The 11,074-nt window shown below is 46.5% G+C and overlaps 1 long non-coding RNA gene across 1 annotated transcript in view; it reads left to right on the forward strand.

Moving 5' to 3' along the window:
- Window positions 1-11,074, forward strand: part of LOC308073064 — a 41,916-nt gene that overhangs the window by 13,960 nt on the left and 16,882 nt on the right. The window contains exon 2 of the long non-coding RNA XR_013931886.1: window positions 1,483-10,591. This is a non-coding gene — a long non-coding RNA (uncharacterized lncRNA). The remainder of the gene's footprint in view (window positions 1-1,482; window positions 10,592-11,074) is intronic.

An 11,074-nucleotide genomic window follows, 5' to 3' on the forward strand; every position in this document is an offset into this window, starting at 1 on the left:
AGAGGTCCTGCTAAAGTCAGCGGTTGAATTCTGCATCAGTGACATTTGTCCAATATTTTATGAGGGAACTGTCACTCAGACAAAACCAAAAAAAACCAAAGAAACAAAAAAAGGAATCCAGTGCTTACATATCTGATAACACAATGGTGCTTTGGGTGGTGTGAAGTTGATCTGTGAAGCAGGTCAACATCTCTGATGCAGGATACGACTAAGAAAATAACTCACAGATTTTGAAAGCAAAGGGCCGGCGTAGGACACGTTTGGTACCTCCTCTCTGGCAGTGACAGGAGTGCCAGCAGCGAAACTTCACTGAATTTATCGGATCCAGCCCGCCCCAGTGACTCCCCTGTGAGTCCCTGCGTGCACGGGGTAGCGATGGCTGCTGTCGGGTTTGGACCATGTCTCGCCAGGCTGCCACCTTCTGCAGTTTTTAACATGCTTGTTTTATGGTGCCGGGCTCAACGTTTTTCCCAACGCACGCCCCATTTGCTATGCCAGCACTGGGGTTTACTGTTAAATATCTGCTGATGCACCTCGGCTGAGAACTTGGCCTTTGCATTTTATGCAATACATTTAAAAATAACAAAGCTCTTGCTCTGCATTTCACAGATAGTAGAACCAAGCCTCAGAGGCATCTGCGTTAATTATGTTTGAATCTTAAAAAATGCCTCCTGAACTCCCCCCTTGACTCATTGCAGCTCTTGAACCTCTGACTGATCATGTCGGGAGTGATCGGCAGGCAGATAGCTGGGCTAGGGCTCCTATTAACACCTGCAATTAGCACTGACAAAGGTGCTGCTTCCCCCACTTCCTGGAACTGCACTTCCTTGGCTGATTTTTTTTTTTTTTTTTTTTTTTTTAGAAAATCCCAGTGCAGTGTAATATCTCCCTGGTAGTCATGTTTCAGCAGAACAGCGAAGTCAGTGAGGCGTGACAGTGCTCTTTTTCCTAAACCTCTACTGAACATCCTTAATCAAGCTTTGCTTTTTTTAAAAATAATGGGTCTAATTCTCTTTTGTCTTACAGTATATTCATGCTTGTGTAATTCCATCAGGCCGTATCCTCAGCTCCTGTAAATTGGCAGAGCTCTTCTGACTTCATTTAAACCCCAGGAAGATCTGTAATAGCTAAGGATTTGGGCTGCTGATTTCCAGGCTATTCCTGATTTATGACAGCTCAAAAGGATAATGGGTTCAAGTTGGTTTTTTTCTTTTTTTTTTTCTTTTTTTTTCCATTAAATCCACACTCTTTACCTCATTTATGTCAAACAATACACAAAGTACATCCAAGCAACTGCTTTTTTCCTGAGGTCTTGATCTTCCTCCATTCCTGCTGACCCTGTTACAAAGCTCACACACTCAGCAGCTCCTGAAAACATCCACTGATCTCCCTAAAGGCCCACAGGAGGATCAGAGCAAGCTATCAGGAAAAGTTGCCTTGTACCACTACCTACATTGCATTTTTTTGTCTTCTCTAATTTAGATGACGTCTTCCCGTATGCAGACATACGATGAGATGTTGCCGTGGCTAGACTATGCTGTCTCCAGAGTCTCCCAGGAGGAAAGCCTATGGATGCTTCAGCACATCTCTGCCACAACCCAACAAAGACAACATGTCCTCGGCCATTGCTCTCGGTGAGTCCTGCAACAAAGCAGTCACGGTTTGTTCCTCTCTTTCCCTCCCTTCATTCCCGTGTTCGATAATCCTATGTCTGCTGATGGTAGCCACCATTCACAGCTCTGGGGATAGCAACAGACAGGAAACGAAAGTGAAGCGGACAGAGACAGCATGTTTCATCTTGGGGGTGTCAAATTTGTCTTTGGTAAGATCCTGGCCAATTTGAAATACAAGAAAGATGTGAACCAAGAAAGAAATGTGTTGAAGGGCCGCTGGTTGCAAGTCCATTCACGTGATCAGAGAGCACATATTTATAGTGGCAGTACTGCGGCTTGTCTGATATTAGACTGACGTTTAAATTAGGTACAGACTTGGCGATAACTCTGATTGCACCTGGGACTTCTGAGTGCAGCACAGGGCAAATAAATAATGATGTCTGTAGCAGTAGATAGAGATGCTGTTACTAACTTTGATACAGCAATGTGAAACACTGGGCGAAACATCACACAGGCTGACAGATTAGAGATTTCATAGGCTTCAGGTACAAGAATAAAGAAAATAAAACTTGAAATTAACTTTCTTTGATAAAAGTAGCCATCAAAGAGCCTTCCAAACACCGGTAAAACCACTAGGTGGTTTCCAATGGTGACTGCACCCAGTACTTCAATGTAGAAACATGAACTGTAGCAACTGAGCTGCAGTTCTAGAAACTTCCAACAAACTTGGGAGTTTATGGATCTGGAACACTACAGAATATACAGCAGGCAAGCTTTTTCAGAGGGAAAGTGCCTAACTGTAGGGTTTGCACTGACTCACTGCGTTCAGAGACATAACTTGTGATCTATATTGTATCATACTGGCCATACGTACCTGCGAAAAGAGTCAGACTTGTTAATTTTGAGTTCTGAACTACCAGTTGTTCTGTCCTTCCTCATCTCCCTTCCCAAGGAGCGCCTCTCTGCAAGGACAGGAGGACAGACACAGTGAGGCAGGTACCAGAAAACTAGAGGAGTGTTTGCATAAGCTTCCATGACATATTACACTGTATAAAATACTAAGATACTTGCCAACACGTTTTTGGGACTTCCACACAATGATCTCCTGTACAGGGAATCATTTCAGTGCTCTGGCACTCTCAAAGTTGTAAAGATGCAAAGTTGCCCACAAAATCCTTTGCTCCTCCCAGCTGTGCTTTGATGTCTTCATCAATCTGAGCCTCCAGGAACAGGACGTGTCTCCCAGATACAACTAACATGCACTCAGCTTTCTGGAGCACTTCATTTCTCTTTGTGTTTGGGGCTTAGCAGCACAAGGCAGAAGAATTTGGTATCATCCTTTTGGGAGGGCAAACCCTGGCACTTGAAATGTTTCCCTTCCTGAAGGATTATTGTCATTATTTATCACCCTGTAGATGCGGTACCTTTGATGGTAGGACTCCTTGCTCCTGACCCCACTGATGACGTTACCAGAAGGAACACCCACACCTGTGCAGTTGCTTCCTCTCAGCTGCTGCCCAGCTTCTGCTAGTGATTTGGATGAGTAAATCAGCACAATTTTATGGAGTTCTGCCAGTTGTGATTCACTGATTGTTCCAGCACTTATGACACCAACGTTTCTGTCCCCTCGCAAGAAGCCTTTTCCAGCATCACTCCAACGCTGGAGAGAGCAGCTGGCTGCCTGCTGCCACCCTAGCGAGGCTCCCCACGCCGCTGTGCCCACCACGGGGGGCTGCACCAGGGAGGTAAGGTGCCGGGTGAGGGCTCAAACCAACACTTATTCAGAGTGCTAATTATTAAAAGCTAATGCAGCGTCCTCCCTCCACCCTCTTCCCAAACCTTTGGTTTCCCTGTGATGTTAAGAAATGGAAATGAAAATGGAAAGAAAAGATGCTGTTTCCAGCTGTTTTCTCTAACCTACACAAGAGCAGGACTAACCACCACTATAAGCTCGTGGCCACTTTTTTGTTAGCTTCAGCCTGATTCAGATACCACATCCTGAGGTGTAAATCACTGGAATAAAACGCTTCTGTTAGATGGAAAAAAAAAAAGGCTCAGTTTGGTGTAAATTACCCTCCTGCTTGCTGAAGTGCCCATCAGCACTGCTTTCCAGGAGGGCAGGGATTCTCCAGGGCATTAGCTGTTTTCTGTTGTGGATAAAATGTATTTGCTGAAACTTGCTGCACATTCGGAGGCTTCTTTCAAGATGCTGGTTCGTGAAACCAAGTGTAGGACAGTGCCCTGCCTCTCCCCACAGTACGTTATGGTTGAACTCATAGAAATAAAACAGTTCTTGAAGAACACTTGGTGAATCAACATAATTAAAAATCTTTCCTGCTGGGGGTTAATGATTTGGGTAGATTAACTTGATAATGTAATGTAAAATGTCGAAATCAAGAGTGTGCATCCAGAAATACTGGTGTAGCTCTGCAATGGGAGACAATTTTAAGTAAATAAACAGAGAAAGTATTTTGCAATTAAATTAAAGATGTTTCCAAACTACTGTACTTTGCTATAAAAAAACCATCATCTTGAAAAGTCAAGTTTCATTTATTTTAATTAGCACTGTCATGAAGTATTCCATTCAGCAAACACTGACTAACAAGCCCTTTTCCAGGCACCAATTTGAAGTGTGTGCATCAGAAAAAATGATCGCAGACCCTTCACATGGTGTCTTCTGGGCTCAACTCACAAATAGTTGGGATCAGCCTCGCTCCACCAACATCAGTGTGGCATCCTGATTTCCATCAGGGGAAAACAGAGGCTTTAATCTCCCTGATATGCCCTTCAGGAGGTGATGCAAAGTCTACCAACATCCATCGGAAGATTCCTGTTGTCTTCAGAGAAATTCAGTTACAAAGCTGTGTGCACCAGGGTGAATCTCCGATCCCTTTCACTGTTCTCACACTCGAGTTATTTAACTAGAGAGGCATCAGTATCAAATTGATGGAAAGTCAAAGTGATCTTGTTCCTCCTTTGAGACTTATTGTTGAATTGCATTATATATAAGCAGAGAAGCTTTTTTTATTATTAATGGGATAGAAAATCAGAGCCATCAAGGAAAATGATGTAAGCCCTATTAAGATGGATGAGTTTGAGTTAAGTCCATGTATTCATAACAAGACTGTTCCCTGTGACTACTGTAAAAGTGTATTGTCCTCGCAAAGGAAGACCTCACCAGGGTGGAAAAATGCTGGGGGAAATGGCACAAACTTCTCCTGGGGCATCTGCCCTGCCTGGTGGGCAGTTGTGTAGACAGTGCCCACATGTGTCCAGGCACGAGGCTGCTAGGGGGATGGTCCACTCCAGGGTGGTAAATCTGGGGCTGCCACCCCAGGAGCCAACCTTCCTCAGCATCTCTTGATTAAATCCCTTTCTCTGTCATCCAGCTTGTTTTCACATCTGCCAAGTATTGCATCTCCTTCTGCATGTCCAATGAGGGGATTATTTCGCAGGCTTAAATCTCACTACTAAAAAAAGAAAGTTACACTGATAAATACTTGTCTACATGGGGAGGCTAGTGAGGAATAAACTGAAAGAAGTATGAAGGGCACTGTCAGTTCTGTAGAAATGCCTCTTATTTCACGTGGCTAGCATCACAGCCCGAGCGCTCAAAGCAGTCTTTGTGCAGCACAAGGTATCCTCTGGGGACCAAGTGAGGACCAGCTATACTGGGGTGCCCCTTTATTTAGGTAAACCCACCTATATAAAATCTGAGTATGCTCTTTTAATTTCATTCTGTTGCTCACAGCTAAACCCCCTCATTCCGCCTTAATTTATCCCTTCTCTCTGTTAACACCCTTCAGATGCTTATAAACTCTTCCCCCTTCCTTGCCATTTAGCCACGCTTTAATCTTACCTCTTCATTCATTCATTCATCATAAATCAGTCTCTCCTGCCCCCTAATCAGAGCAGCGCGGCGGCTCTGCTGGGAGCTCCCTCCACTCCACGTGCCACTAACGAGCCGGACCAAGCACTGGCAGCCTGGTGGGTGGCACAGCACCGTTCCAGGACAGATCCTTAACACCCCACCCCGGGGTGTCATGTTTTCTATGTGCTGTCCCCACATGCCCCACTGCCACCTTCTAATGCAAAATCAAGGTCTGTTTTCCTCCTGCTGGCAGCCCTACATATCTTATCCCCATTACTATAATTTGGGGAGGAATGGCTTTATCCAGATAATAATAATTTTCATTTCCCTATTCAGAATCTCCTCTTTTCTTCTACCTGTGCTGAACTGATTGAGCGATAAGGACATTCCCTCTTTCCTTCTTACCTTATAATAAGCACCAGCAAATCTCTGCCACTTTTGAACTGAGCAAGTGTGCACTCTGCACCTTCAAGAAGATCCAAATCCAAACATTACATGACTGAAACAATTCGAGTGCTTAAAGGATCCACAGCTTTTCTCCCCACTCCACAGGGGGAGTACACACAAACCTACCTGGCAGCAGGTCCCTCCCCAAACCTTTACAGCAGCAGCATGACCCCTAAATACTCCCCGTCTACGAAGACTCCCACATCTGATTTCCTCTCCACTGTTAATCTGCACTCTTACATAAAAGTTACTACTATTAGGTTGTCTTTCACTATGTTATTCCCATGCTGGATGCTTCTAACACTCTCAGAAACTTTCATCTTGGCACCCCAGAGTCAGGTCTGTAGCCCGTTTACTTTGAATTACACCAGCCTATGAAATCCTCCCCTGAAGAATATCTTTGCTTTTCTTCGTGTTTGCACTCAGTGCAGGTGATGGGCGAGCTGGTCCCTGGCTGGTGTGTCCTTGGGCACTCAGGAGCAAGCCCAGTGCTAGATTTGGAGCCATAAGGAAAGTTGTCCCCCAGACCAGGGTGGCAGCATTTAGTTCTGCTTTATTTTCTTGCCTGCTCCTTAAAGGAAATGGTGCAATTTCTCTCTGACGTTGCATGGTATGAGCCTCCAGACAAGTGATCTTTCCTGCCCTGCCTGTGGTACTTTACAGCTGCATCTTTTCATCCTTCACTGCAAGCCTGCATTTGTTACACGGTAAGGGAAGCCCACCGCAGGAGGTACAGGGCATATATTCCATGCACTCCTCTGAATCGAACACAGAGCTCACAACCATCTGCAGCCACGGCAAGCTGGACTGGACGACTGCTATGAACTCTCCTACTCTTGTGTTTCTACCCTTTCTCAGTTTGATTCATTTATGTTTCACCATCACTGGGCTATTCTGAATATCTTTTGTTCTGTGTCTGGTTCCTGTTGACGATGCTTTTCTGCTCTTCCATTATTTTCTCTATACGGGGGGACCTGGCCTTCCCATTAAATATCTGCTGCTAGTGACCATGACTACCTGTGTCTTCTCCTTTCTCATCATGATGCGGCTTCCATCTACAAACACAGTCCTATTTCTGTTCTCCAGCTCCTCTTCAGCTGCTGGGAAGCTTTGACACCCTTGCTTACCACGTGTGCCTGCTCTTTTACCAGGAACCCGCTCCTTCCCCGTGGCTCTCCTGGCGTGACTGCCCGCTCCTCTGACCCCATGGAGCACAGGGCTTTCCCTGCTCCCTGCCTGGTGTCTCCCAGGCAAACTGCCCTGCTTTACCCACTTCACCCCACCCAGCCAGTGAAACTAACTCGGCTCGCTCCCCAGTCCAGCTCACATTGTGTGGTTTAATGAAGTGAAATTGAGCTGAAGTCAGAAACAATTACTGCAGCTGACACCTCCCCAGTTTGTCACACAAATCTGGAAAAGGTACTGGATCAGGTACCTGTACGCTACACTTAAAGTGGACTGTTTCTCAGAACGTTAGTGACTCTGCTACTTTCAATGCCCAAATAGCACAAGATTTTTATTTTTTTTTTCCTCAGCATGATGCACTGAACTATTCATGGCAATGTCACAGATCAGAGGGAGAAGGAGAAGGCTGAAACAAAGAGGGGAGCAGAGCCCGGGCAGTGGGAAGGAAGCTCGGTGATAAAAGAAATTGGTGAGATGACAGCGAGATGAGCTGCGATCTAAGCCCTCCTCATACCTTGTGTTTTTATACATACACTCAAAACATATTTCAGAGCTTGAGATCGTTTTCTCCTTTGTGGAGATCTATTTTGTCATTACTTTAGCTGACAGCTGTTGGGGAGAATGAAACACTTTGGTTAGCCTCAAACACCTTGATAAGCTCTCCTTAGGCTGAAGCACAGCAATGTTTTATTACAGCTGACACCAATCAAGGCAAATAGACAAAAGTGAGAATTTTGATTTGGAATCTATGAAACAAAGGAAATAAGTGCAGTGAATTTGGACCCGCAGTTCAAAGGAAGGGGTAAGTAAGTCCCAGGCAAAGGTTTATCTTATCAACACCTTGTGATCTGGGAGGAATGTGCTGGTTTACAAGGGATTCTGCAGCCTCTGCAAAGGTGCTTGTGGCAAGATGAGTGCTTGGTACCATCTCTGTTCCTGGGATTTTGTAAAGCAGCCAAGGTCATCAGAAACCTGTGATGGGGGGTGGGGGGAGTGGGGGTGTTAAAAAACCAACTTTGACCTTGTCCATCATAAAGGATTGAGTACTTATGAGTCTGGTCCCAAAAGCATTAAATAACTGTATGTTTCTTCTAAGGCGGCACCTGTGGTCCTCTGCAAGCCATTACCCCCCTGTATTAAGCAGTATACAACGACAGAGAGACGTCACAAAGATGCTATCCCAAGGTAAGAGAAACCCTTGTCCTTTCAGCAGCTCTGATCCCAGCCTCTGCCATTTTAAGTGACCTCTGCATATCCTGGTGGGGCACGAAGCAAGAGGAAAACATGACAAGGCATCAGTGATTGACCTGGATGGATAGCCAGAACAGGGTCATGACAAGAATTTTAAAGCAAGACATGATGGGTTAGAAGTTGAACTTGGTTATGTGGCAGCGAAGCCCCTGCCATCAGGGGAGCTGCCCTGGGCTGGCATCCATGGGAATGGCACAGGAACCAGCCCACAGCGCTGGCAGGTAGTTACAATGGGGCTGGAGCAAACATCTATGCTGACCTGCTTGTGTGAAAAAAGGCGAGAAACTTTCACAACAAAATGTGGAACTGTTTGAAATTCACAGTTCGTCACAGCCCATTGTGAATTCAAGAACAGGCCTTGTTTCAAAGGAAATTTCTGTGATGGTGTATTAAGAAAAAGAGGCCACTTTCTAGTAAAAATGGTGAGCAAGCAGACAGCTCCTGAGTGAGGCTTTGATAACACCAGCCCATTTTCCATGACTTTGGCATTAAAAATACAGAGAAGTGCAGTCTGTCCAAAGTTTGTACAGAAAACAGATGTGTTGTCAAGGCTGTGAATGAAGTAGGAGACACCTAGAGAAAGGCATTTCTACCCTCCTTTCGGTGAACGCTACCTGAACATCTGCTGAATAGCCAGTGTGTGTTTAAGATATGAAAGGAACTTACTCACACATCCACGCACAAAGAATACACGTCCTGAGGGTTGTACCCATGTTGCAGCAGGTTTCGTTGCTCCAAATTGGTATTAAGGCCATTTGTTTGTGCCAGTGAATTACACCACTTTGCTTTTTGGCCCCTGAGGCATTAACAGCAGCAAAAAAATCACCTCAGAGCCCCCAAGGCAGAGCCAACCGAGCCACCTCCCAGCGTTGCTCTGCCACCGCCATCTGGGCACGGAGATCTGTTTGAAAAATAAATAAAGCCAAATCTCGCTTTGTTTTCCTGTTGTCCTGAATTTCACACTGCCTTGGAACAGCTTTGCCTCCGCACTTTGAGCTTTGCATAACTCTTAAAAATAAGGAGGGAAAGGAGAAGAAGAGGAGGGGTTCCCTGTAGCCGGAGCAGGAGCATCCCTGTAGCCGGAGCGGGAGCATCCCTGCAGCCGGAGAGGGAGCATCCCTGCCGCCGGAGCGGGAGCATCCCTGCCGCCGGAGCAGGAGCATCCCTGCAGCCGGAGCAGGAGCATCCCTGTAGCCGGAGCAGGAGCATCCCTGCCGCCGGAGCGGGAGCATCCCTGCAGCCGGAGCGGGAGCATCCTTGCCGCGCCGGGGCCGGGCACGCAGCGGAGGCTCGGGGCGCTGCTTGGGCTGCCCCGGGCTTTGTGTGACTTAACAGTGACATCCAGCGGTCACCGAGGTCCCTCTGGCATCGGCCTGCCCGGGAAAACACACCAGGTCCCTTCTTTTAGGGTTACTGTTGGCAGCAGCAGCTGCTCCCCCTGGCCCAGGTGCCCCCCCGCAGGCTCGGTCCCTCCTGATCCGCCGCTGCATCCCCGTGTGCCTCCTCCTCCTGCCCTAAACCTTCCCCTCCTGCCCTAAACCTCGGAGTCTAAAGTCATCTTAAAATCATCCCGCTTTTCCTCACTTTTAAAACCCCTGTGTGTTTGCAGCATCATGAATATTACTCATAATTAAGCTGCTCTAAATGTAAAAATAAATCGAAAACGTATTAAACGTTAGATCACAGAAACTTTTCCTTCCACTAGTTATTACGCTAAACACAAAAATAAGCAGTTTTCATCTCAAGTTTAACATTGCAGGCATATTTTTACATGATAATTTGGTTTTCAAAAAAAGTCTAACTGTGAAGTTTAATGATACCACATGAAGCAGCTTGTCAGTTCATATTTATATTCAAATCTGAGTTTTCACAGTTCCCAGTGTGTTTCTTTAGTATTTTGTTGAAGATACTCTGACAGTCTTTCTCCAAACTGTCTCTAGGAAAAGCAGCATGAAAACCTGCAAAGAAACAAAAAGCTTCCTCCACTCCTGGCTCAGGGTTTGGATGCTGGAGGAGACATTTCCTACACGCACACAAGGCTGATGCTCAAAAGGCTCCAATGTTTGGCCGCCGCAGCGCAGCCCTCCTGGCTACGCTCATCTCTCCCTGTGGGCAATGGGTGCTTGCACTGAAGTCCTGGAGGAGTCCACCGAGGTTAAAAATACAGACATCCAAAGCATGGAAAGCTGCAGCCACCAGAGCATCGCTGAATCTGCCCACAGAGGTCAGGTACCGGTTCTGCGGCTCCCCTCTGCCCTGCTGCAGCCAGGCTGGCTGTGCATACCCAGGCTGTGCGTACCCAGCAGAGCTATTTGGCTGGTGGTTTCTGAGTGCTGCTTTCAGTGCCGAGATGGATGCAGCCTGCCAAGCACAGCTTCAGCCTCCCGTGTTACAGGACCTGCCTTACCATGGGTGGCAAAACTTGAGCCATTACACATCTTCTGTTGCTCTACAGTGAAAAATAGGGGTCACCTCCCTGCTGCCAGGGGTTTGCAAGAGAAGGTGTTACTCTTGCCCTCATCCCAGGTGAGGACAAGTCACCGATCCCAGTCTGGCTGCTTTTATCTAAAGGGACATTTCAGTCTGCAGTTCCCACAAAAGCCACATGCGCTCTGAATGAGTCTCCTGTCGCTCCCCGAATCCCTCCTCCTCCTCAGTTGGTGTGGCAAAGAAAAAAGCAGGGTGGAAGGAGAGGATGTGCCTGAAA

This window comes from Falco punctatus (assembly GCF_963210335.1).
Source record: "Falco punctatus genome assembly, chromosome: 14".
Classification (NCBI taxonomy): Eukaryota; Metazoa; Chordata; class Aves; order Falconiformes; family Falconidae; genus Falco; species Falco punctatus.